Source organism: Cupressus sempervirens, chromosome 4 (genome assembly GCF_028749045.1).
Source record: "Cupressus sempervirens isolate cs-2001-9-10 chromosome 4, ASM2874904v1, whole genome shotgun sequence".
NCBI classification, from domain to species: domain Eukaryota; kingdom Viridiplantae; phylum Streptophyta; class Pinopsida; order Cupressales; family Cupressaceae; genus Cupressus; species Cupressus sempervirens.
This window is the reverse complement of record NC_143121.1, coordinates 55,853,581-55,878,333: the sequence shown is the minus strand read 5'-3', so window position 1 is coordinate 55,878,333 and position 24,753 is coordinate 55,853,581. Positions and strand designations below refer to the sequence as shown.

Sequence of the window (24,753 nt, the reverse complement as noted above, 5' to 3'; positions counted from 1 at the left end):
TAACCAATATGAACATTAAATAAAACAATTACTATTATGACAACAATTAGAACATGATTAAATATAGAATACTCTTCTCTAATTGTAAAAAAACAAAGAACCTCTCCCTTAATATTACACACTCAAAAATACCCCATACAAATTTATAAAACAAATAGAGAACCTCTCCCCTAATAATGTACATCCAAGAGGACTCGTAGAAAAAGAGAGATAACTTCTCCCTTATATTATATTTTCAAAAACCCCCGAAGTCATACAAGAGGCCAGAGAAGCCGCCTACTGCCTTCCTCCTTTCCTGCATTTTTCCAGCATGAAATGATATCCAGTCATTCTTCTCTCCGCATTTCTCTCGATACTTCCCTCTCTTTACTCCCTTGCTTTCCTGTCCTTTTCCTTCCCGTTTTTTGGCTATTTGCCTCTCTGTTCTTAAATATCTCCGTTGGATTTGCCTTTTGTTTATCACGCATTTCTGCATCAACATTTTTGCCCCTCAGCTCTGCTCCTGGTTTCTGTTCGCCTCAATTTAATTTATATCAACAAGCACTCGCCCTTAAGGCTTTCAAGCATTTCAGCGTTCTTATTTGTTTCAATTTGTATTTATTTATATGGCAGGCCCTTTTGATAGTCTAATGATCACCCCTTTTGCTCCTGCTGAATCATCCTCCTCACAGTATCCCTACGATGTCTTTATAAATCATCATGGGGGTGATGTGAAACACGGTTTAGCCACCGCTATTTATAGTAAATTAAATTCCACTGGACTCAGAGTCTTTCTGGATAAAGATGCATTCAAGATTGGGGATTTCTTCCCTGGAACCCTAGAAGACGCAATGAGTAATGCTTCGCTCAATATAGCTATTTTCTCTAAAAATTATGCACCGTCCCCTTGGTGTTTGGCTGAGCTGGAATGTATATTGCAATTACCCCAAATCAAATTTATCCCCATTTTCTACCATGTTGAGCCCTCGGATCTAAGATGGGCGATTTAAGGACAAGGGATTTATGCAGATGCCTTCTCCCAGTATGAAGTGAAGGTCAGGTAAACCTCAAATACTATTCCTCTGTATTGTCTGCTGGATTCTTGTTTGACCCTAAATCTTAATTAATTAAAATTAGAAATATATTATTATCTTATGTTCTAATTATTAATATTTTAGTCTTTTTATCTGTCATATATCAGTAGTTAAGTTTGTTCCATTGTGCTTGTATTGTTTTCCACCTGTGCAGGTACAGCTCAAAATTGCTTCAAAGCTGGAAGTTGGCTCTACATAAAGCTTCCTTCTATAACGGCGAGATAATTAATAATCAAAGGTTAGTACAAAATAAAATCTCTCCAACATGTAGCCCATCAAATCCATATATTGCTAGTGTCAGCGTTTAGTTTGTAGTTGTTGCCACAAACATGATGCCTTAATCCTAATGAAGTAGAAAGCCAATATAGTTATGTAGATGCCTGGCTTGTCCTCATATGGTTATGATGCCCTAATCCTAATGAATTGTATTCATATAAAAGTATATGTAAATATATTCAAGTTTTCAAATTGATTTTAGAATAAAATAAAATTATATCTTATATGTATATAGTGGATTATAAATTTCTGTAATAAGTCTACTGCACTCTAAGTATTGTGATATAGTTTGAATAATAATAATAAAATATTTCTGTACTTTCATTTAAGAGTAAATTAATTTAAAGTGTTTTTAAATTTAATTATGTAATAATATTTTAATATTTAATATTTGAGATTACGTAATCAGATTATTACAATTCATCAGAATATAAATATAAGTTCTTTTTTCAAATGAAATTTGATGCTAAAAACATTGATACAATCAAAGAAGAAGCTTATATTTATATTCTTGTAATATATTTATCTTTAAATTTTCTATTTAAAAGATATTACGAAATTTCTAAATAAAGAAGTATTTTTTATTTATAGATAACATTCTTGGTTTGAAAAAATAGATTTACTACAACAAACAAATAAATAAGACACAACAATAACTCAGTAACTCTAGCTTCGTTCTCTTTTCTTCCCTTTGTTGTACCTTCCTCACCCCAATCTACTCTTGTAGTAGTGTACTCTTTAACCCAACTCTTTGACATGGATATGTACTTTTACACAATTAAAATTTTAAATCACTTTTAAACTTTTGAAAATTTGAATCACTTTTAAGAAAACGAGTTTTATTTTCAAGCATATTTTCTGTTTTACTAGATAATATATTTGCTTCTTTAGATTGATTAATGATATACAATTTAATATTTTTTGGTCAGTCGTTCAACCCAATTTTATTTGTTTACTTTTCTATCCACCTCAAGTTATAGCAAAGCCTCAACTTATCCTATGGACCATTTTAAATATTATGTATCAATTTGTAATGGTGTTTCTTCTCTTCTTACGTTTTGTATTAGCAAGAGCTTCCTTGCCTTTTGACTAAAAAAGAAGATACATTTGTTTAATGGTCAAAGTGTAGTGAAGTTGCTTCTTTAAAAATTATGGCATTTGATTTATAATTTTTTAGTGTTATGAAATATTTTAATCCCTTTTATTGTCTTGGTGTATTTATGTCTTAGTTGCATAGATTTTTGTTGAAACCCTCATTTCATTGAGGTATAATACTTTGTAAATTGACATGAAAGTCTCAGATGAGACATAGGTAGACCTATGAATTTAATCATTCTTCATTATGTGGTTATAATACATGCTCCTCTATATATGAATTTAATATAAATATTATAAATTATATGATATTTAGGTTATATAATATATATAGAATGTGTATTTTTCAAAAGTAAATAAATCATCTCAAGAAAAGAGAAGTTAGTATTATGTTACAAAATGCACCTACATATTTATTGAGATGTTCTTATGCCACAAAATTTTGTATGAATTTATATAATTTATTTATTTGAAATAATTAATACTTTTATATTTATTAAATCTTAATAAATAAAAATTGCATACTTATAATTTATATCGATTTTCCAAAAAAATGTAGATATAAAAACTTTATTCATTGAAATATTAAAAAATCTATTTTTAAAATATACAATTGTTTGAAATATCATTCTGGACGACATCTTCATTAAAAAATTGCGCGATATCTTCATTAAAAATTGTAATTTTTTAAAAGAGGATTTCAAATTAAAACAGAGTCGTTCCTTTTGCTCAGCTCCATAAGGACTTATTTACGAAAAATAAAATAAAGAAATATAGGAATAGATAAAATTTGAAAGCATTGCTAAGATTTTGGAAAAAATAAAAGAGGATCGGCATGTTGAGGCACTAGGGTTTTGTGGATGAAAAATAACCATGCCCATAGATTTTTTTGACATGGGCAAAGTATCAAATGCCGCTGTCAAAATCGAAACCCTAAATGTTGCTGTCAAGAGAAAGGCAAGTGTTGGGGCCAAAAAGAAAGGGAAAATGAATCTAATGACCAAATGCTTTGCCCGATTGAAACTTCTTTGATTGAAAGTTAAGAAAATTGGGGTTGTTTGAACTTTTTCTTTACTCAAACAAATAACCAAAAAAAAAAGGCTTAGCTTTATTCCGGAAACTTCGTGTCAATTTGAGGTATGCTTGAGGGTTTTAATGGCTTCTCTGCAACTGAGCAATCATGCCATAACGAAGGCAAATTATTCAGGTCGGATAGAGAAAATCAAGGTTGTGCTAAACAAAAAAGCTCAGGTTTTTTGATTTCAGACGAATTGGGGCTGGATAGAGTGTGAACTATGACAATTTGGAGACAGGAAAATAGAGTTTCTGCCCAATTATGGACTGCAGAAGCATCTATTTACATTTCTATTTTGATTTGCAAAATTCAAATAATTATCTTTCTCACTAACAGGCTATAATTACATCTTTTCAGCTGTAGTGTTTTCAGCAGATAATTTTTAATCTTGAAGTCTCGGGACAAACGGTAAATGTTCAAAAGTCAAAAGTATATATTTTCTTTACCAATCCTGCGATCTCGAGAAAATTGATCAATATTCTTGGTTTCTCTCAAGAACAACCACCATCATTATATCTCGGTATCCCTTTATTTGCTGATAATAAACAAGATCAAGAGTAAGATCTCTAATTGGACATATCGATGGCTTTCTCTATCCAGAAAAATTATGCTAGTCAAATCTGTCATAGCTTCTATTCCAAACTACTCTATGTCTGTCCTAAAAGCCCCAGCTGGTATTATCAAGCAGATTGAAAAAATTATAAGGAATTTTATTTGGAACAGCAATATGTTTGATGAGAAGAAAGTCCCTTTGATCTCATTAAAGGAAATGATTTATGACAAAGACAGTGGTGGAATTGATTTACATGACATAAGCAAGAGAAACATCGCTTTTGGTGCCAAGCTCGTTTGGAGGATGTTAAGGAATCCCGAAAGTAAATGGTGTAAGATTATGCAAGGAAAATATTTAGACTCTCTAGATTCTAATCGAATTATAACTATTGCTGATCCCCCAAATGGTTCAGCCATGTGGAATTTTCAGATATCTTCAAGGGATATCATTACAAACTTTGTCTCTTGGGAGGTGCATAATGGTGAATCGGTGAAATTTTGGGAGGATTCCTCGCATGGTTTGCCTTCATTCTCTTATGATAATGATTTGAGAGATGTTATTCACATAATCAAAAACAATTGGGGTGAATTTTTGATAGAGTATGTCCTGGCTGTTGAAAGATTCTCTGGTAAAGTCTTTGGAAAGATCCCCTTTATTTTACTAATTTCTTATAGTCACAAACAACATTTGTTCAAAGTCATGACAGCAAGAAAGATATTCTTGAATAGTGAAAATGATGTCTTGATTTGGGCCCCTTCTCCAAATGGTGAATACTCCATTAAAGCTGGATACCGAGCTTTGAAACTGGTGGAGCAGCATGAAACAATAAAACGGGCATTTTCTTTCTGCTGGAATAATACAGTTTTGCCCAAGGCAGGTTGCTTTGCTTGGCTTGCACTTCGGAAAAGAATTTTAACCAGTGATAGGCTCCAAAAACTTAACATATCGCAGCCTTTTCAATGTGTCTTATGCAGTGAAGATGTGGAAATTGTAGACTATTTATTTATTCAATGTTCTTTTGCCCAATAATGTTGGAACTTTGTCATGCAAAAACTTAACCTTTCGATGCCCCTACCATACACATTGTGGGAATTGTTTCAATCTTGGCTGATCCTCTTCTCTAAATCCTTCTTTGCTTGCATTTGGAAATGTTCCCCTGCACTTGTCATTTGGGCAATTTGGTGGGAATGTAACAAACGAATATTTAGAAATGTTACCAATTCTTTAGATTTGGTCCTTAAGGGTTTAGAAAAGTCAATTTCAGAAGTGGTCAATGCTCGTGTCAAAGATAAGATCAGCAACTATAGATTCACCCAATGGGATAACTCCATCCTTAAAAGATGGAACCACATTTCTATCCTTCCATTTATGGCCTCCTCTCCTCTAAACAACCATGTTGACAGATCTCAAATCAAGTGGCTACCTCCGACCAATGGCTGTATCAAAATGAACTTCGATGGATCTTCGAGAAGCAATCCCGGAAAAGCTGGTTGTGGCATGTGTTTACGAAACCATTTGGGTGAAGTTCTTGCATTCAAATGCCTCTCTTTACCCTCAAGCACAAACAATACAGCAGAGGCACTTGGATTACTTTATGGTTTGGTTTCAGCCAAGAACTTGAAATTAAAAGTGATTCATATTGAAGGTGATTCCACCCTCATCATTAATGCTTGCATCAAGAGACAAATCATTAACTAGAGAATCAAATATATCAGGCCTAAAATCTGGTATTTGATCGACTCGTTTCATTCTTGCCTCATTTCACATACTTACAGAGAAGGAAATTTGGCTGCCGATCTTTTAGCAAAATGGGGATCCGATGGCATTGATCTTGATTCCGCAAGACTAAGTATCCATGTGACAGACTTTCCAGATTTAGCACACATTATTGATGCGGATAAAGAGCTTTATGCTGCTGCCTAGGAATCTTTCTTGTCAATGTGAATGTAATTGATATTGATCTGCTCTTTTGTATCGGCTATGAATTGGAGTTTTCTTTCCGAATTCTTTCCCTAATGAGCCCTTGAATCCGGTATATTTCTATTTATATATATTTATATGGTGCCTCTGCCACCTTAGCTTTAAAAAAGAAAAAAGAAAAATGAAATTAATCTGAGATAGACATTCTGAATGGTCATAAACATTTAATGACAAAAGTAGAAGAGCATAGAGGTTTAAGAGGGAACAAGGCTTGGCCAGTCAGGGCTAAGAAAAATGGGGGGCGACAATCTTGCACTCCATCTTTCAGATATAGCTTTCAGGTCTGCAGTTGACGGCTTTCAATCTTCAACGCCAGATGGCCCTACCTCTACGGACGCCACTATTCAACAAGGCAAAAGATGTGAAATGTTTTTTAAAGTCTTCAAACTACTCTTGAATTCATCTTCTCCATTACGAAGGCCTAACAATTGCCGAAGCTTTTCGAAATCATTATCAATTGGATACCTCATGTATTGTTGCTTCCAGGCCTTTTTACGATGTTAGTATAATGAATGCAAGAATCCAAGCCCTGGACAGACATCATCAGTGTCTTAAAATTCTGAATGTGAGAACCATTATTTTTCCATCTGATGCTGCTCTATTTGCCCTTTCGTTTGCCCGCAGTGTCATGTCCCCAATTTTCTGGTGACAGTTCGATTTAATTAATTTAATTAATGGTTGTCCAAGGACGACTAATTAGTTATTTTAATTAAATAAATAATTATTAAATAAGTAACTTTATATTTAATAAAGTGACTTGGAGTATTTAATAAAGTCACTTGAGGGATAAGATCAAAAAAGTTCTAGAAGTCTCTGGAGAGGATGGAGGGAAAAGAATAAATAGGCACCCCGGGGCTCCATTCGAATCAGGCAGTTGTGTTATCTCTCTTGTTTTCAGATTGTGATTCAATCACAGGTGCATTGTGGAAACCTAGGGTTTCGGCAATTGTCACAGTTGGCCATTGAGAACGATAACTCTCAATTGGTACGCGATTTTGAGGGTGTGAAATATCATCCGAATTATTGCAGATTGGAGGTGACGTTGCAGTCATTTCATCACGGCAGAATTTGTGGCCTGAGGCCATTTTGGAGGATCATTCTGAGAAAACAAGTTAAGGATTTGTAAAATTGGAGTTTCCTATTCAGGAATAAGACGACTCCATAGGAAGTTGCAGTGTGAGCGGATTGAAGGCCAAAAAAATGAGTTTCCAAGACTTTCCTTTCAGCCAGCCCTTTCCGAATACTGTTAAGAACGAAGTCTGAACCAAGGGCGATTACAGAGATCAGGTTACAAGTAACGTCATTGAAGTCGGGATTAGGAGCGGGACCAAGCCGAATCATTTTAGGAAGTCGAAATAGTTGCACAAAGCCTAGCGGAATTGGAAAAAATTGCAAGCCAGGCGTTTGTTGATCAAAGGTCAGAGAGTTCAAGGGATTAATTTAAAAAGGTGACTGCAAACAATGAATTAATTCCCGAAGAATCAAATCTGCGGCGCCTCTCTTCTCATGCCAGTCATTATTCGAAGATCATTCCTATTGCCGGAATTGGGAACTCTTGCATGTCAATCATGTATTCAAAGTAGTCGCAGGATTGAAGATTTGTGGGCATTTGAAGACGAGTTCCAGTCATTACATCGGGGCATAGATTCGGGCCTAAGGCCAGATCACTAGACGAAGACTGCCGCATTTGAAGTGGATACAATTGTCGATCCATATTAAATTGTTGAAGACGCATCATCTCTGGAGCAAGACCGAAGGAGCTAACGGAATCAACGTCAGAATATTCGCAAGCTTGTCTCCCGAATTGAAACCAATTTTACAGAAGGTGGAGGTATAGGAGATCTTTTATATCGGCTTCCATCTCTTGCGATCCACAGACCTTCTGACATCCAGCGGATTTAATGACTAACAGTTTGGGCACCCTTCAGCAAGTCACGATTATGGAAACAATCAAATACAGCAGTCAGGAATCAGATCGATTCTGACTTGAAGGTTTTAATTGCAAGGAGATAGTGAACCCAGGACAGTTGGAGTAGAGACCCGTGCACCAGGTTGAAATGCATTCCCAGATAGTAAAGGACTGATACGAAATCTGTCGGAATCCATGAAAGCAATAAATCTCAAGTTTTTTTGATGTTGTTTCTATCATTTGAAAACTAGGTACATTATTTAAATTTGTAAGACCAATAACGGAAATAAGAAAATACTGTTGGTATTACTACTGCAATTGTTATAGCCATCACATTCAGTAAATTAACTGAGATATCTTTCCATTTAATGGTATGGCACATTTATAGTACAGTTTCAGTTTAAACATTGTTTCTTAGATAGGATCATTACAGTGGCTTGTTTGCAAAGTGTTTGACGAAATGTCAAACCTCTGAAGATTTAAGAAATTTAGTGCTTAAAGAGTCAATCATCCTGTCGGGGATACTTCAGTGGTATCAGAGCCTGTTTGCAAACTATTTGACGAATTGCCACAGTACATTGTTGGAATTTAGTGACCTTTATAGCTAGGGTCATTACAGTGGTATCAGAGCTCGATTGTTAATTGTTTGACGAAATGTCTGCCAAACCTTTGAAGTTTTAAGTATTTTGGTGTTTAAGAGGTAAATATCCTGTCGGGGATACTTCAGTGGTATCAGAGCGGTTTTCTTGCCATCCTGTGGGGTGAGAACCGAATTACATGAGTGATCAGCACTCTACTTCAACTAAGATGGACAGGTACAGCACAAAGTCTCCAAGGACACAATCTCGGACAAGTAATAGATAGAGTATTCAGAGTCGGAATTGTGGAAAGGAGGACTATTCAGGTATTCAGGATGAGCTCAGAAAGATCAAACATAACATGTCTGAACTGTTGGTTAAACACCACCGTATGCTTGACAGGCTGTCCGTCCCAGCTAAGGTGAGTAAATCAACTGGATTTCGTTTTGGCGAATCTTCTCACGAAGCGTTGACAGATACAATGAGAGATGCTACTAGGAACCTTAATGAGGAGTTCGAGAAACAAGTGTGCAACCAGTCAGAGGCTTCAGTTCGGTCACAGGAAGAAGCGGTGAAGGACATTGCGCTGATGGACAGTAATTGTCAACTTGACACTCAAGTTGAGACAGTTGAATACGAGTTTCCCAAAGGTGATGTCTCATGTACTCAAGGTAGTTTGGTTCCGACAAGCAATGTTTTCAGTGAAGTGAGTTCAGATGACGATAAAGATGTCATTGTGCATGGTGATGAGATACCCGGAGAAAATGAGCAGACATCGAGCATTCATGATTTTGCTGACAGAGAGTACCAGGCTCAGTTAGAGGCTTCGTCACATGCGGATGAGACTGGTAGTATTTCACAAGATTTGTCCAGCCAACTGAAGGTAAGCAAAGATAGTATTGTGGCTTCTTTATCTCATTATGACAGAATGCGGGAGATGTTAGAAGAGCACATCCAGATGATTCAGTTACAAGGAAGACATAAGGGAGTTCAGGCAAATTCTTCCTGCTGTGACTTACATGCAATTGGTGAAGGAATGGGGATGACGAAGCTGAGCTATTTGCATCTTCTATCAGATCTTGACCATCTTCTAAGCCTTGCCAAAGACTATTTAGATGCCTTGAGGAGGAAGGAGGAGGAAGTTGTCAAGCTTTCTTGCGAGCTTGAGGACACTCGAGCAACTTTGGCATTACAGGACTGGGAGAGACATGAGAATGAGCATGGCATGGAGCTAAGTTTAATTTCATCTGGTACGTCTAACACTCAGCTTTCTACATTTGACGGATCATATATGGTAGCTGATAATGCTACGAGTTCATCTCGCATTCACATCCAGGATACAAGGACAATGGCAGACAGGTATGTGAAGTTAATTGGTATTGGTCACATTACTCAGGTAAGTAGTTTGCTTGAGTTACCAACTGTTCCTCGTTTACGGATATGGACTCAAGAATGTTTCAGGGGCATTTGGGGTTTAGTTAACTGGAGATCTTTAACACTTAATAGTAGCAATGTTTGTTTGAGTGCTATCATGGATTTAATTAGCAGAATACACGGTGTTGTCTTTCCTAGTGCCAGCAGCTTGTCCGATGTTGGTATTGGTTTTTATACACCGGTATTGGGCTTGGTTCATATATGTAGACGACCATTCTTGCTGAAAGGTGTTGAAGACTTTTCATATTTGGAAGCATGTACAGATGAGTCCTAGGATCGTTTTGACCTTGATGACATTCGGGAGAATGAAGTGAACAGTTTTGAAGACACAGCTTCTTCGACAGTTTCTTTAAGTACAGAAGAGCTTGATAGCAGGACTACAGATTTTGACACTCTAGATGTTGATATGAGTTTTGAAGTCGATTCGAAAAATATGGATGATAATAATCCAGAGACCAGTATCTTTGAGGATACTCCTTTAAGCAATGCGTCGGAGGGAGTTTATAGAAGACAGTCTAGCCAGAGCCATCATGTGGTTAGCCAGTTGAAAGTTAGTGAGCGAGACATTACTATTGCTTGTGAGCATTTTGATACTGCTCGTCAGTTGTTGGCGGTTACTGGTTGGGGTTCTTCTATGACAGATGAGTCCAGCGGTGGTTACTTTCCTTTGGCAGAGATTCATGCCTTGCGTGAAGCTGTTCGGATTTTGAAGCAGGATTATTTACGATTGGTAGCCGACCGTGATCACTTGGTTGAGTGGGGAAGTACAGCATATGAGGCACTCTTGGATCGTGAAGAGGAGGTGAGTGAGCTTTCCCAAGAGCTCATAGCGACTACTGAGGCATTAGAGGACACACAGCGAGATCTACGGAAGTCGCAGTTTCAGTTGAAGGAGGTGACCGTGGAGTTGGAGCATTTGCGGTCAAAACCAGCCCCAGACCCAGTTCATTTGACTACTGAGGTAGATGATGGTAAGTACACTCCTACAGTTGCTTTTGAGGAGCTTATTGTTGAGACTGACACACATGTTCAGGGTTTGGAAGAAGTTGGTCTTAATGAGTTCGGGATACCGGTAGAGTCAAGTTTCCAAATTGATTCTTCTCAGTTAGTTGATAGTGTGGTACAGTGGGGTATGCCACCTTCATAGGAGGATCAGTTGTGGTGTGCAGGGAAGTATATTGATGCTTCCTCGTATAATTTTTACTGCACTAAACCGTTCATGGAGTATTTGTTGGATAGTGCATGTGTTCATTTGGACTCGCATAAGGTGACAGAGGGTGTTCTCATCCAAGATACTAGTGTTATTTGCAGATTGGTTGAGAAGATTATAGGGGTCCTTTCTACTATGCTACCTCACAGGGATCTTGAGGAGGGGTTTGTTGAGCAGAATGCACGGGATCCTAGCCAGCCTACAGTCACTTGGAGTCAGAAAATGGAGCCATCTGTTGATTTCCAGTTCAGTGATGATGAGCCAGTAGCAGAATTTGGAGGATCTTACCGGCATTATATGGTAGGGTACGCTCATCATTTCTCTTTTGACACAGAGATAGAAGATTTTATTTCATGCAGATGTAGATTGGCTCCAGTTTCTTATCATCCATTAGGGGATAGATTGGCACCATCTTTTGAAGATAAAACTGGTAATAGCAAGTTACTCGGCTTGCCGCATCGACACACCTGGAGTAGTTTTTCAGAGATTGGATTTGATGGCAGTGATTCAGGCACCTATGGCTGTTGTCATATCTACAGTGCAGTTGGGTGCAGGTGTCATTTTGACAGGAGCTTGAGTTTTGATAGAGTTGATGTTTCAGTTAGCTTGAGTTCCGCAGAATGTTTTCTTCTACTGACATCTACGGTTGGTTTTCAGATGATCTCATCAGAAGTGTCAGTTGTTTGGATGTTGGGTACAGTTTCTCAGTTACTGGTATTGATGATTTCTCCACGGGAGTATGATGAGGATTGGGATGATACACAGATTTACATTTGGGACCCAGGCATACTGATTGGTTCATGGTTCAGCCATTGCTTGGGGACAAGCAATTTCAGGAAGGGCGGACTGTCATGTCCCCAATTTTCTGGTGACAGTTCGATTTAATTAATTTAATTAATGGTTGTCCAAGGACGACTAATTAGTTATTTTAATTAAATAAATAATTATTAAATAAGTAACTTTATATTTAATAAAGTGACTTGGAGTATTTAATAAAGTCACTTGAGGGATAAGATCAAAAAAGTTCTAGAAGTCTCTGGAGAGGATGGAGGGAAAAGAATAAATAGGCACCCCGGGGCTCCATTCGAATCAGACAGTTGTGTTATCTCTCTTGTTTTCAGATTGTGATTCAATCACAGGTGCATTGTGGAAACCTAGGGTTTCGGCAATTGTCACAGTTGGCCATTGAGAACGATAACTCTCAATTGGTACGCGATTTTGAGGGTGTGAAATATCATCCGAATTATTGCAGATTGGAGGTGACGTTGCAGTCATTTCATCACGGCAGAATTTGTGGCCTGAGGCCATTTTGGAGGATCATTCTGAGAAAACAAGTTAAGGATTTGTAAAATTGGAGTTTCCTATTTAGGAATAAGACGACTCCATAGGAAGTTGCAGTGTGAGCGGATTGAAGGCCAAAAAAATGAGTTTCCAAGACTTTCCTTTCAGCCAGCCCTTTCCGAATACTGCTAAGAACGAAGTCTGAACCAAGGGCGATTACAGAGATCAGGTTACAAGTAACGTCATTGAAGTCGGGATTAGGAGCAGGACCAAGCCGAATCATTTTAGGAAGTCGAAATAGTTGCACAAAGCCTAGCGGAATTGGAAAAAACTGCAAGCCAGGCGTTTGTTGATCAAAGGTCAGAGAGTTCGAGGGATTAATTTAAAAAGGTGACTGCAAACAATGAATTAATTCCCGAAGAATCAAATCTGCGGCGCCTCTCTTCTCATGCCAGTCATTATTCGAAGATCATTCCTATTGCCGGAATTGGGAACTCTTGCATGTCAATCATGTATTCAAAGTAGTCGCAGGATTGAAGATTTGTGGGCATTTGAAGACGAGTTCCAGTCATTACATCGGGGCATAGATTCGGGCCTAAGGCCAGATCACTAGACGGAGACTGCCGCATTTGAAGTGGATACAATTGTCGATCCATATTAAATTGTTGAAGACGCATCATCTCTGGAGCAAGACCGAAGGAGCTAACGGAATCAACGTCAGAATATTCGCAAGCTTGTCTCCCGAATTGAAACCAATTTTACAGAAGGCGGAGGTATAGGAGATCTTTTATATCGGCTTCCATCTCTTGCGATCCACAGACCTTCTGACATCCAGCGGATTTAATGACTAACAGTTTGGGCACCCTTCAGCAAGTCACGATTATGGAAACAATCAAATACAGCAATCAGGAATCAGATCGATTCTGACTTGAAGGTTTTAATTGCAAGGAGATAGTGAACCCAGGACAGTTGGAGTAGAGACCCGTGCACCAGGTTGAAATGCATTCCCAGATAGTAAAGGACTGATACGAAATCTGTCGGAATCCATGAAAGCAATAAATCTCAGGTTTTTTTGATGTTGTTTCTATCATTTGAAAACTAGGTACATTATTTAAATTTGTAAGACCAATAACGGAAATAAGAAAATACTGTTGGTATTACTACTGCAATTGTTATAGCCATCACATTCAGTAAATTAACTGAGATATCTTTCCATTTAATGGTATGGCACATTTATAGTACAGTTTCAGTTTAAACATTGTTTCTTAGATAGGATCATTACAGTGGCTTGTTTGCAAAGTGTTTGACGAAATGTCAAACCTCTGAAGATTTAAGAAATTTAGTGCTTAAAGAGTCAATCATCCTGTCGGGGATACTTCAGTGGTATCAGAGCCTGTTTGCAAACTATTTGACGAATTGCCACAGTACATTGTTGGAATTTAGTGACCTTTATAGCTAGGGTCATTACAGTGGTATCAGAGCTCGATTGTTAATTGTTTGACGAAATGTCTGCCAAACCTTTGAAGTTTTAAGTATTTTGGTGTTTAAGAGGTAAATATCCTGTCGGGGATACTTCACGCAGCACCACTGGTATGTAGTGTCCTTTCTGTGTTTGATAAATATGAACTGGAATCCACGAGGACATGGAAACTTTTCCTCTCAACCCACAAAAAATCTGTGCAAAAACACCATCAATTATTGTTTAAATTCATTTCTGATAAATGGACCCCTGTAAATCGCTGCTAAAAACCATTGCATTAATACCAGACTAAACATCCGAAACAAATACAGCCATATCTTTGGCGGGAGGGAAAGATACCTATATACCTCATGTCTTTAGCTTCAATTCCAGAGCTTGAATACCTGGTACTCAGCAATGTGAATAATGAAATACAATTCACAATCTCTCAAAAAATCATAAGAACCCTGGCTAAAATAGGCTTAGCCAATAGGAAATTTGGAATTTGCATTTAATAAATAGGTTTTTTCAATCTTAGCCCTCAAACTTTACAATATCGTCAATGCTTCCTGAGAAAAAAAATATAGGGGAATGCAACAACAAAAAGAAAAAAAGAAAAAATAGTTCAGTAAAAGTCAGGGACTAATAAGAGCTACAAATGACTTTGATGAATTCTCCTGCCTATACTTATTGTACTCGTACTACATTTGAACAATAAGTGGAGATCATGTGATAATCTTTGGATGTGGTTGGATGCCTGAAAAATGTGTGATCTATTTTAACTTTTGATGCAATAATATTTCTTGTTTAACTTTAGGTATCTCCCCATTTAGAACAAAACGTATTATAAAAATATGAACAAATCATTATTGACAAGATACAAAATATAAGAAATGTCTATACAACTCCTACTATACACCACATATGACCCTCATACACTAAAGAATATTCATATTTTAAACTAGAAAATCATTTATAAATTAACTAATTAAGATTAAAAATTTATACATATACATATAAATATTTAATATTTATTATATTTTTAAAAATAAAATACATTTATACATAAGCATATGCATATTTAATAGTCAATATATTTCTTAAAATAAAATAAGAAAAATATTTATTGTAAAAATTAATCATTTAAAAAAAACTAATTTCAAAATTTATATAAACATTAAAATATTTAAAAACTAATATAATAAAATAAAATAATTTAAAAAAAAAATTAAATATAATATAATATAAATTTAATCTTAAATTAAAATAAAATAGATGTATTTCGTATAGTATATATTAAATTTGACCTTGTTATGTTTCTAAGAGGACATTCCAAATCATACAGCTCTATGAGGGGCTATAGTCTTTTAAATTTTACTTTATAAAATCGATTAAAAAATTGTTTGATTCAGCTCACAAAAATTTCATCTTTTTAAAATTTTATCTTTGTTCCAAATGTTGATTGTCCAGTGACGAGTGACGAGCAGAAGGCGGTGATAAATGTGGTGAATCGTGTATTGAAAGAGCTGAATGAGGTGAGATTAGATGTTGCCAAGCATCCCCTGGGTTTGGATGAACTGCAACAAGACTTTCATAACAAAATTGCACTTCAATCTGCCGCTGCTGGACCAACACAAATTGTGGGGATCTGGGGAATGGGTGGTGTAGGAAAAACCACCCTTGCAAAGCAACTCTATAATGAAAAAAGTTCCACTATGAAGTTGTCAAGTTTTGTTTTTGATGTTAGTGAAGCTGCAAAAGACCGTATGTATGAGAAACAAAAGGAGCTTCTCAAGGACCTCGACCTTGATAGCAATGATATTAAAAATGTAGAACAAGGCAAGGGGATTCTAAGACGCCGTTTGAGGTCTATTTCCGTGTTTATCGTTTTAGATGACGTGGATCACAGAGACCAACTAGATGCTCTGCTCCCAGCAAGGGACAACCTGGGCCAGGGAAGTATGATTATTATTACCACACGAGAGTTTCGTGTGCTTAAAGAGTGGGGCATCTCAGCTGTATATAAAATTACAACACTCAATCCCGCCCATGCACATCAGCTTTTCTGTTGGCATGCGTTTGGACAACCCTCTCCATTGTTGGGATTCGAGGTACTTGCTCAAAAGTTTATAGACGCTTGCCATGGTCTGCCTTTGTCACTCAAGGTCTTAGGCAGTCAGCTCCATGGGGAGTCTAGCGAGGCTTATTGGCAGTCTCTGCTACACAAAGTGTCCAAATTAATGCCAGACGACATCAAATCGAGGCTCAGAATAAGCTACGATGCTCTTGATAAAGAGAACAAAGAGATGTTTTTGGATGTAGCGTGTCTCTTCACTGTGGTGCGTAGCACTACGGCCGTTGCATTATGGGACGGATCAGGTTGGAATGGTCTCCATGGTTTGCAAAGGCTTGTGAATAAATGTCTTGTTGAACCAGAGAAGAAGGATTAACTTACATTAGAATGCATGATAATTTGAGGGATCTGGGAAGGGAGATTGCTAATCAACACTCTCCCTATCGCCTTTGGTCTAAACAGCAGATTATCGAGATTCAGCCTCAACAGGTGAAGTCAGTTCTTTCTTTCATTGCTTTATTAATTCTGGCATGGCAACCAGTTCCTCCATGACCCTGCCATAACAATATTTCTTATTTTTAATTTTGACTTAAAGGAAGCAATTCGAGTCCGAGGATGGCAGATGCATTTGGTGACAATTGCTACCCGCGGGAAGGAAAGATCATATTAAACACAAGCCAAGGAGAGCGTATCCTTGAACCCGGTTTGCTTGGACTGAAGATTCTTTTTGACGAAGGAGATTTTATTAATGAGCAATGTAGCGAAATATCAAGGGAACTGCTCTTCCTTGGCTGTGACAGATTTGAGCACGGAAGATTTCCATCGTGGCTTTCATTGAAAAATTTAAGAGTTTTAGAACTTCATGAGTCTCAAAGATTACAAGATTTGTGGGAACCCGCTGTGGATGTAAGTATCTTGCATTGCAAACTGAAATATTTTTTAATTGAAGTATGTTAATTTGTATTCAAAATCAGCTGCAGGTTCCTTCGCTGTTAAGAGAGTTGTTTATTAGTGAAGGCTATGGATTGGAGAAGATAGAAAGTTTAGAAAGCCTGAGGTCATTGGAGTCACTCATAATATATGCCTGTACAGAATTTAACACACTTCCCAGTCTTGCAGAATTAACTTTTCTAAAGGTGTTTGATTTGAGAGGCTGCATCAAATTGGAGAAAATAATAAGTTTAGAAAGCCTGAGGTCATTGGAGACACTCATAATAGATGCCTGTACAGAATTGAACACACTTCCAAGTCTAGCAGAATTAACTTCTTTGAAAATGTTTGATTTGCAAGGCTGCAACAAATTGGAGAAGATAGGAAGTTTAGAAAGCTTGAGGTCATTGGAGACACTCAGAATATATGTCTGTACAGAATTGAACACACTTCCAAGTTTAGCAGAATTAACTTCTCTAAAGATGTTTGATTTGCAAGGTTGCAACAAATTGGAGAACATAGGAAGTTTAGAAAGCCTGAGGTCATTGGAGACATTTCAAATAGTTGACTGTACAGAATTGAACACACTTCCAAGTCTAGCAGAATTAACTTGTCTAAATTGGAGAAGATAGAAAGTTTAGAAAGCCTGAAGGCATTGGAATCACTCATAGTATATGCTTGTACAGAATTGAACACACTTCCCAGTCTTGCAGAATTAACTTCTCTAAAAGTGTTTGATTTGAGAGGCTGCATCAAATTGGAGAAGATAGAAAGTTTAGAAAGCCTGAGGTCATTGGAGACACTCATAATATATGCCTGTACAGAATTGAACCCACTTCCAAGTCTAGCAGAATTAACTTCTCTAAAGATGTTTGATTTGCGAGGCTGCAACAAATTGGAGAAGATAGGAAGTTTAGAAAGTCTGAGGTCATTGGAGACACTCCAAATAGTTGACTACAGAATTGAACACACTTCCAAGTCTAGCAGAATTAACTTGTCTAAAGATGTGTTATTTGGAAAGCTGCATCAAATTGGAGAAGGTAGAAAGTTTAGAAAGCCTGAGGTCATTGGAGACACTCATAATATATGCCTGTACAGAATTGAACACACTTCCAAGTCTAGCAGAATTAACTTCTCTAAAGATATTTGATTTGCAAGGCTGCAACAAATTGGAGAAGATAGGAAGTCTAAGAAGTTTGAGGTCACTGCAAACGCTCATAATATATGACTGTATGCAACTGAACACCCTGCCAAGTCTAGCAGATGCAACTTCTCTAAAAGAGTTTAGAATAAGGGGATGCCAGAAATTGGATACGATATAAGGTTTAGAAGGATTGACATCATTGAAACAAGTGGAAGTACATACGTGGTCGAAGAGGATGTGTATGTTCAGCTTGGAGCACAGTGATTCATTGGAGGCCCTGTTAGTCGTAGCAAACGATAGATCAGTTATTGAACCATCCATCAGTAACATTCAGGTAAAAGAAATTAGTTGAATTAAAAATATAAAAGTCTATTAATTATTACGAGGCATTTGATTTTGTGTTGCTTATGATTTTTGCAAATATTGTGCAGAAATGGCAGAGGGAAGCGAGTGCAAATATTGTGCAAAAATGGCAAAGGGAAGTGATAGTATGCACGAGAGCGGTGATTGATGTGGACTCGCTGACACGCTTCTTTACATCGGGAGGCTTAGCATTGAGTATGCCGGAGAGTGCCGCCAATGCCAGTCTGATATGCTTCTTTATAGAAGATGTTCATCCCAACTTATGGTTCCATATATCCACGGATAATGACAATCATTTTTATACCGAAATGAGTAATGGAAAATGGCTGTGGATGGGCATTTTCTCGGAAGGTTCGAATTGGCTTCAGGCAAAACGATACCAGATTCGGGCAATCTGCGGGGAAAAAGAAGTAAAGGTGAAAGAGGCGTGGTTATTGAACCGCAAAGAGCAGAGAATACTAGAGGCGTTCCATCAGCTTTCTCAAAGGTAACGAGTGCGGAGCTAACTTCATAATTAAAGCAATTGTAAATCTTTTTCTCATACATAATGTTTTTTCAATTGTCTTAGGCCGTATATATTTGTGATGGTGTAATTGGAAGAATTCTAGGTTAAGAGGGATAGATTTAATGGAAACACAACGTAACCCAGTCTGAATCAGTTGGAGACTGATAAATCAAGGCAACGAACAATAGAAATCATGATTAAATAGAAAAAAAATAACAAATGTATGATAGATCATTTGGTTTTATAATAAATAAAAATTGTCTTCTGATGATAATGATGAATATATTGTACATTTTAAAGTTAGAATTTGTATTAAACATTTTTTTTCATAATTTGGTTTTCAAAACAGTTATCTACAATGTTAAGCATTATATTTAAAATCATGGTTCTTGATGAATATCATGAATGTAAGCCATTGAGACGAAGGTATAATTGGACCATTAAATTAAAATTGATAATAGGTGAACACAAAACTGCTTTTAGAGAGCTTTCAAAGTTTTAGTAATTCATTATTTTACAATGGATAGTCTGATCTTGTTTGCTTCTTGTGCAGGAAGCATGAACTGATCTTGTTTGCTTCTTGTGCAGGAAGCATGAACTGGACGCTTGTGAAAAGACATGTGAAGAGCAGCTGATGGCTGTGCAAAATGATGCAGCAGCAGCTTCTTTTAATCGGCCAGACACAACTGTTGTGCAATCTCTTGTACCCAGAAATAAAAGGAACCTTTCGCCTGCCTCAGGTCCTAACAAAAGAAGAAAGATGATCAAAGTTTTAGGGAAAGATGGAGGACCGCGGAGGAGCCTGAGAATAAACAAACCAGACCAAGTGAGAAAATGCATATTTTAAACCAAGTAAATCTGCTACTATTTGAAGGTATTCACGACTGTTCATTTCTAAGCTGACAATTAATTTCAGGGATAAACTTGTATTGTTTATGTTAAACATCTGTGATGAATGATGACTTTTGTAGTGGTACAATTATAAATATATGCAATGAATTACTATATAAGGAGTTGCTACAATTGTAAAACAAATTGGTTTCCCATACACAGAGTAAAGGATAAGTTTGAATCCGAATCAGTAATTCACGATGTATTCTCAATTGTAAGAGTTTTCTAAATTTCTATCATTTTTTTATTGACATTTAGAAGTTTTGTGCAGGTGCAGATTAAGGATTCATCTTAGGATGAGGTGAAAAATTTCAGAAAGGGGTCCATGTTGCGTAGAAATTTTGATATTATGTGCTCAATAATTAGTCCGATTTTTTTTATTGTTGATCATCAAGCATTTCTGTTTCCTGGTAATAAGCCCGTGATCCAATGAAAGGTAACTAGCTTGTTGATTGACACGAGAAAGTTTACTTTCAAGATTATGGCTCTTGTTTCTTAGTAGGTCTCAGTCTTATTCTTTATAGTATTGTACTCAGCGGGATCTTATTCGTGGAGTTCATTAAGAAGCATTCAATTTCATCAGAAAATCAAAAGACTCTTTTAACTTTTGTAAGTCCCGTATTTTGTTAAGTCTCTGTTCATCTTTACATTACACATTGTTTGTTTGATTTTTCTTTAGAATAATATGGGTTGCTTTTCTCTTTGAAACATGTGCATATACAGTGTATGATACATGTTTTAAATCTTTTGAACAGGATGAGACTGTCAGATAAGCAGAAAGAAGCTGCAGTGGTTGATTTAAAAAAAAACCTGTTGGAGCACCTTAACAATGCAGGTTTGAAACAAAACAAAACAAAGTTGAATCCTTCGTTAGAATAAGGGTCATGTTCAATGATTGTTTTTAATACTATTTAGTTTAGCAATTAAAGATGATTCTTGGCTCATAAAATAAGATAGATATTTATGTATTGTTTTTAATGTGAATCAGATATGACATTGGATCAGATAATATTTAGAGGTCACCTCTGAAATTAAATAAGGGAGCCAACACCACTAATAAAGATCATTTTGTGAGCATTCATTATCTTGATCTCCTTGCAACCCGTGGCAAGAAAAATACACAATTCAAGCTCACTTAAGGTATGATTTTTCTCTATTATTATACCATGCTTTAAAGGGGGGATTGGGCAGTATCATTATTTTTCCGCCCTCAATGTTCTATTGGGAATTGGAGTGGCTGCCATATTCCACCCCGAACTGTACAAAGCTTTATGGAGTTGTTGCTTAGCACAAGACTGATATTGGTAAATATCTATGTTTAAAAGATGAGATCTAAACTAGTTATAGCAAGATTAGATCTTATATTAACTCTATCAAGTTGCCTGCAAAGTTCTTACAAAATAAGCGTGCAGCCAATCAGAGTATTTAAGATTTTTAAATCTGTTTATTTGGTTTCACTATTTTGACGTTATAAACCCTCTGTAACTGCTATTTAACTTTTCAGTTTCTGTTAAAGTTTTATTCTTTAGTTTATTATATAGATTAGATAGGGGAGAAGATCCGGTATTTGAACACATTCCAATAGTTGTGATAGGAGTTGTTGACTTGATACCTACACCTTACATTCAAACTTATCAGAATCTTATGTAGAAATTTCAAATCGCTCTCAATTTTTTACAACAGCTTATTTGGCAAGTTGTCTACTTATAACTAAGGTTTCAAGTCCACATCACCTATTATGATGCCGCATCAGCATACTGTCCAAAACAGCCCAAATAAAAAGTGAGACCAATAGTCGTGCATAAAGGGTACCCATACTTGCACAGTTGATGTGGCATCACAGTATTGATTAATTTTTATACCCAATAGTACATTTTATTCAATTTTGGGTGGTCATCATTGTACTAACAACTTTATAGTCAAAGTATTGGTACAACATTGTCAAAATAATTGGGCATTAAGTCAATAAGTGTAGGTATCAAATCAACATCTCCTATCACAACTATTGGAACGTGTTCAAGTACTCGGTCCTTTCCCCTAAGTGTTGAATTTGGGAATACTATTTATTGTTGGAGTTTTATTACTGATTATGAACTTCCTTTTATTAATTAAAGGGTTTATTCAAGTCATAGATTTTTATAATCAGTCAAATTATTTGCAGTGTGTTTAGATTAGATTGCAAATGTAGCTTTTGTATCAACATTTCAAAGCACATCTTCAATCCATCATTAGAATAAAAGAAAGCACAAAACAAAACATAAAAGAAATGTAAAACACGAATTTATTTTCCAACGTTGAAATTACTTGAATATCTGAACTATAATTGTAATTCATTCTACTTTTATATATATATATATATATATATATATATAAAATTTGTTTAACATCTGCTCGGCCATTAATAAGAAAGAAAGATGTTTAACTCCTTGTGTCAAATTTTAGGTGAGTTCAATTGGATGGCAAACACGGGAGCTTGGTCAAGTAAGGATCCCCTGTTCAAGCAATGGGACGTGCTTTAATGGTTGATGATTTTAAATGCAAGAATCCATCTTTGCAAGCGAGGACATGGATAAATCAGTTTGGCAATCCTTAGGATTGAATAGTTCAAAAAAAATGGTTTTAGGAGTTGGGATTGGTGTTAGGAAGCCTTACAAAGCCTTACATGAATATGTGAAATGAAGGTGGGCATTGAAAATTCTACTCCAGCAAGAGATTTGTTTTGGCAGCAGTCGAATATATGGATATGGAGCTGGTTTTTTTCAGGATATTAAGTAGTACCATCAGAGAATGCTTGTGGAGTATCTCTTCAATCATCCTGTACAAGGTTAATATTTTAACTATTTCTTGTTCATTGGTATAATATGTCAATTTTATAATGTAAAAGATGGCAGTTTATAATTACTTTTAGGATGCTTATTTATTTATTAAAGATAGTACCGTTAAAATGGGTTTGCATTTTCAAATTTTACTATATGAGCATTATGATTGGAATTATATGATAGATATTGTTGTCTTCTTATATTTATTCTAAAATTCAATACTTGTGGAAAATATTTGTTCTCAAAGGATATGCGATCATTTTTATTATTATAATACATTGACTAGGCTTTTGGAGTGTTTTTTTTCTAAAATAATTTTTCGTGTACCAATTGTGTTGTGAGAATTTCTCTAATATTTTTATATTGTACACATTTTCACATCAATTATTAAAGATATAAAAAGCCTGCTCAATCTAATTTTCTATACATTATTGTAGGAAGCTTTTCTATATACAACTTTTGTTCAAAATTGAAAATGTGAACTCAATAAAACTTAAAATCAATAATTATGTACTCTTTGATGAGTTAATCTCTAAAATTAATCGTCTTAGTCTTTGATATTGATTCAATTCTAATTGCACAGAGTGCAAGGGAAACAATACAAATATTGACAATGATGAGAGTATTATATTGTAATCTTTTTGTCCACCTCAAGATTGTATAGCTTGTTCAATTGTACACATTCAATATTTATGAGTGATGGAAAATTATTGTTATAACACTTGTTGGTTTAATGTCCAATATTTTGGACAATTTATACCAATAATTGTCCTTAAAATCGTTACAGTTGATGGTAACTACCCACAATTGAATGAAATCTATTTCATTAGATCTAAAAAGAAGCTAATCATGTAATGCCACTTTTTTATACCAACAAAAGATGACTTAGTTCACGACTAAGGATCTCACTATTTAAATAAAAAATGCGATATCAAAAAAATTTAAATTCAATAATGTTATACTCTTTTATAATTTAATCTACAACATATATCATTTTGCTCTTTCATAATGATTCTAATTTGATTGCATCTTAATGTAAGAAAAATAATACGAACCTTGACAATAATCAAAGCTTATATTCTACCCTCTTTGTCCACCCTAAAGTTGTATGCCTTGTCTAATGAGAGGCACACTCATATGTCTAGAAGCATTGGCAAAACATATGATTTTTCATCATAATCTAGAGGGTGCACTAGCTTACCAATAAATTTTCTTTCAATCATAAATATTTGTGCCAAGTTTTACCAATTGGGAGCACACTACCACGTATAGAATTTTTAAGGAGCATTAGATAATCAACTTGCAGATTTATTTTTAGTTTTTGATAAATTTTCTCATCTCATCTGGTATTTAATTTTGGGAATCTTTCAATATAGTTTTCACAAATAAGTTATATGAAAAATAATAATAATGAGAGCTGTTTAGATTGTTGTGGAGCAAAAAAGTTGTTATAATCATTCTGAAGTAAGAATTTAGTTGTTTATATATTTTATGATAATATATCTTATATGATTATCTTAAAATATCATGAATGAGTTTAAATGTTTATGCCCTTAACTTGTGTAATTTTTGTACATCAACACTAAGAATTTAGTTTATATATAAACTTTATATAATTAAAGCATGCTTTAGCTGATAATAATATATATAGTATATCAACTACTCTCATAAGTATAGAATAAATAGATAAAGGTGTAATAATAAATGAATAGTTACCTTATGAACTAACCAACATAGATAGATTTTATAATCAAATTTTGGAGGGTGGTGAATAGTTGTAAGGATAAGTTATGGGTTAGATGACATGTGAGCTAATGTAAAGATCGTGAGGACATAGGAACCATTCATTTGATAACCCTTCAATTTGGCAGGTATGGTAAACTAGTGAATAATAGAATAGGGTAATATTGAATATTTGTAAGCCAATGAATAGATTAAGTAAATGATAGTGCTTGGAACTTGATTAAATGGTAACCTGTAAATGTATAGAAGTAACCAACCATTCTTAGGAATTCAAGTGATGGAAAAGAAGACCATGAAATTGATAATGGTTGAAACAATATTTAATTGTCAATTGGACAATTCTAATTCATATATATATATA

At 35.5% G+C, this 24,753-nt stretch overlaps 1 pseudogene across 1 annotated transcript; it reads left to right on the top strand.

The window, feature by feature from the left end:
* Positions 1-403: 403 nt before the first annotated feature.
* LOC149559914 (uncharacterized) lies at positions 404-22,779 on the top strand (annotated as a pseudogene). Its single transcript, XR_016363640.1, has 12 exons — positions 404-1,039; positions 1,228-1,311; positions 15,401-16,486; positions 16,593-16,903; positions 16,972-18,405; positions 18,503-18,921; positions 19,528-19,813; positions 20,102-20,266; positions 20,367-20,439; positions 20,586-20,665; positions 20,819-20,970; positions 22,273-22,779. The product of XR_016363640.1 is annotated as an uncharacterized LOC149559914 (transcript).
* The last annotated feature ends 1,974 nt before the right edge of the window (positions 22,780-24,753 follow it).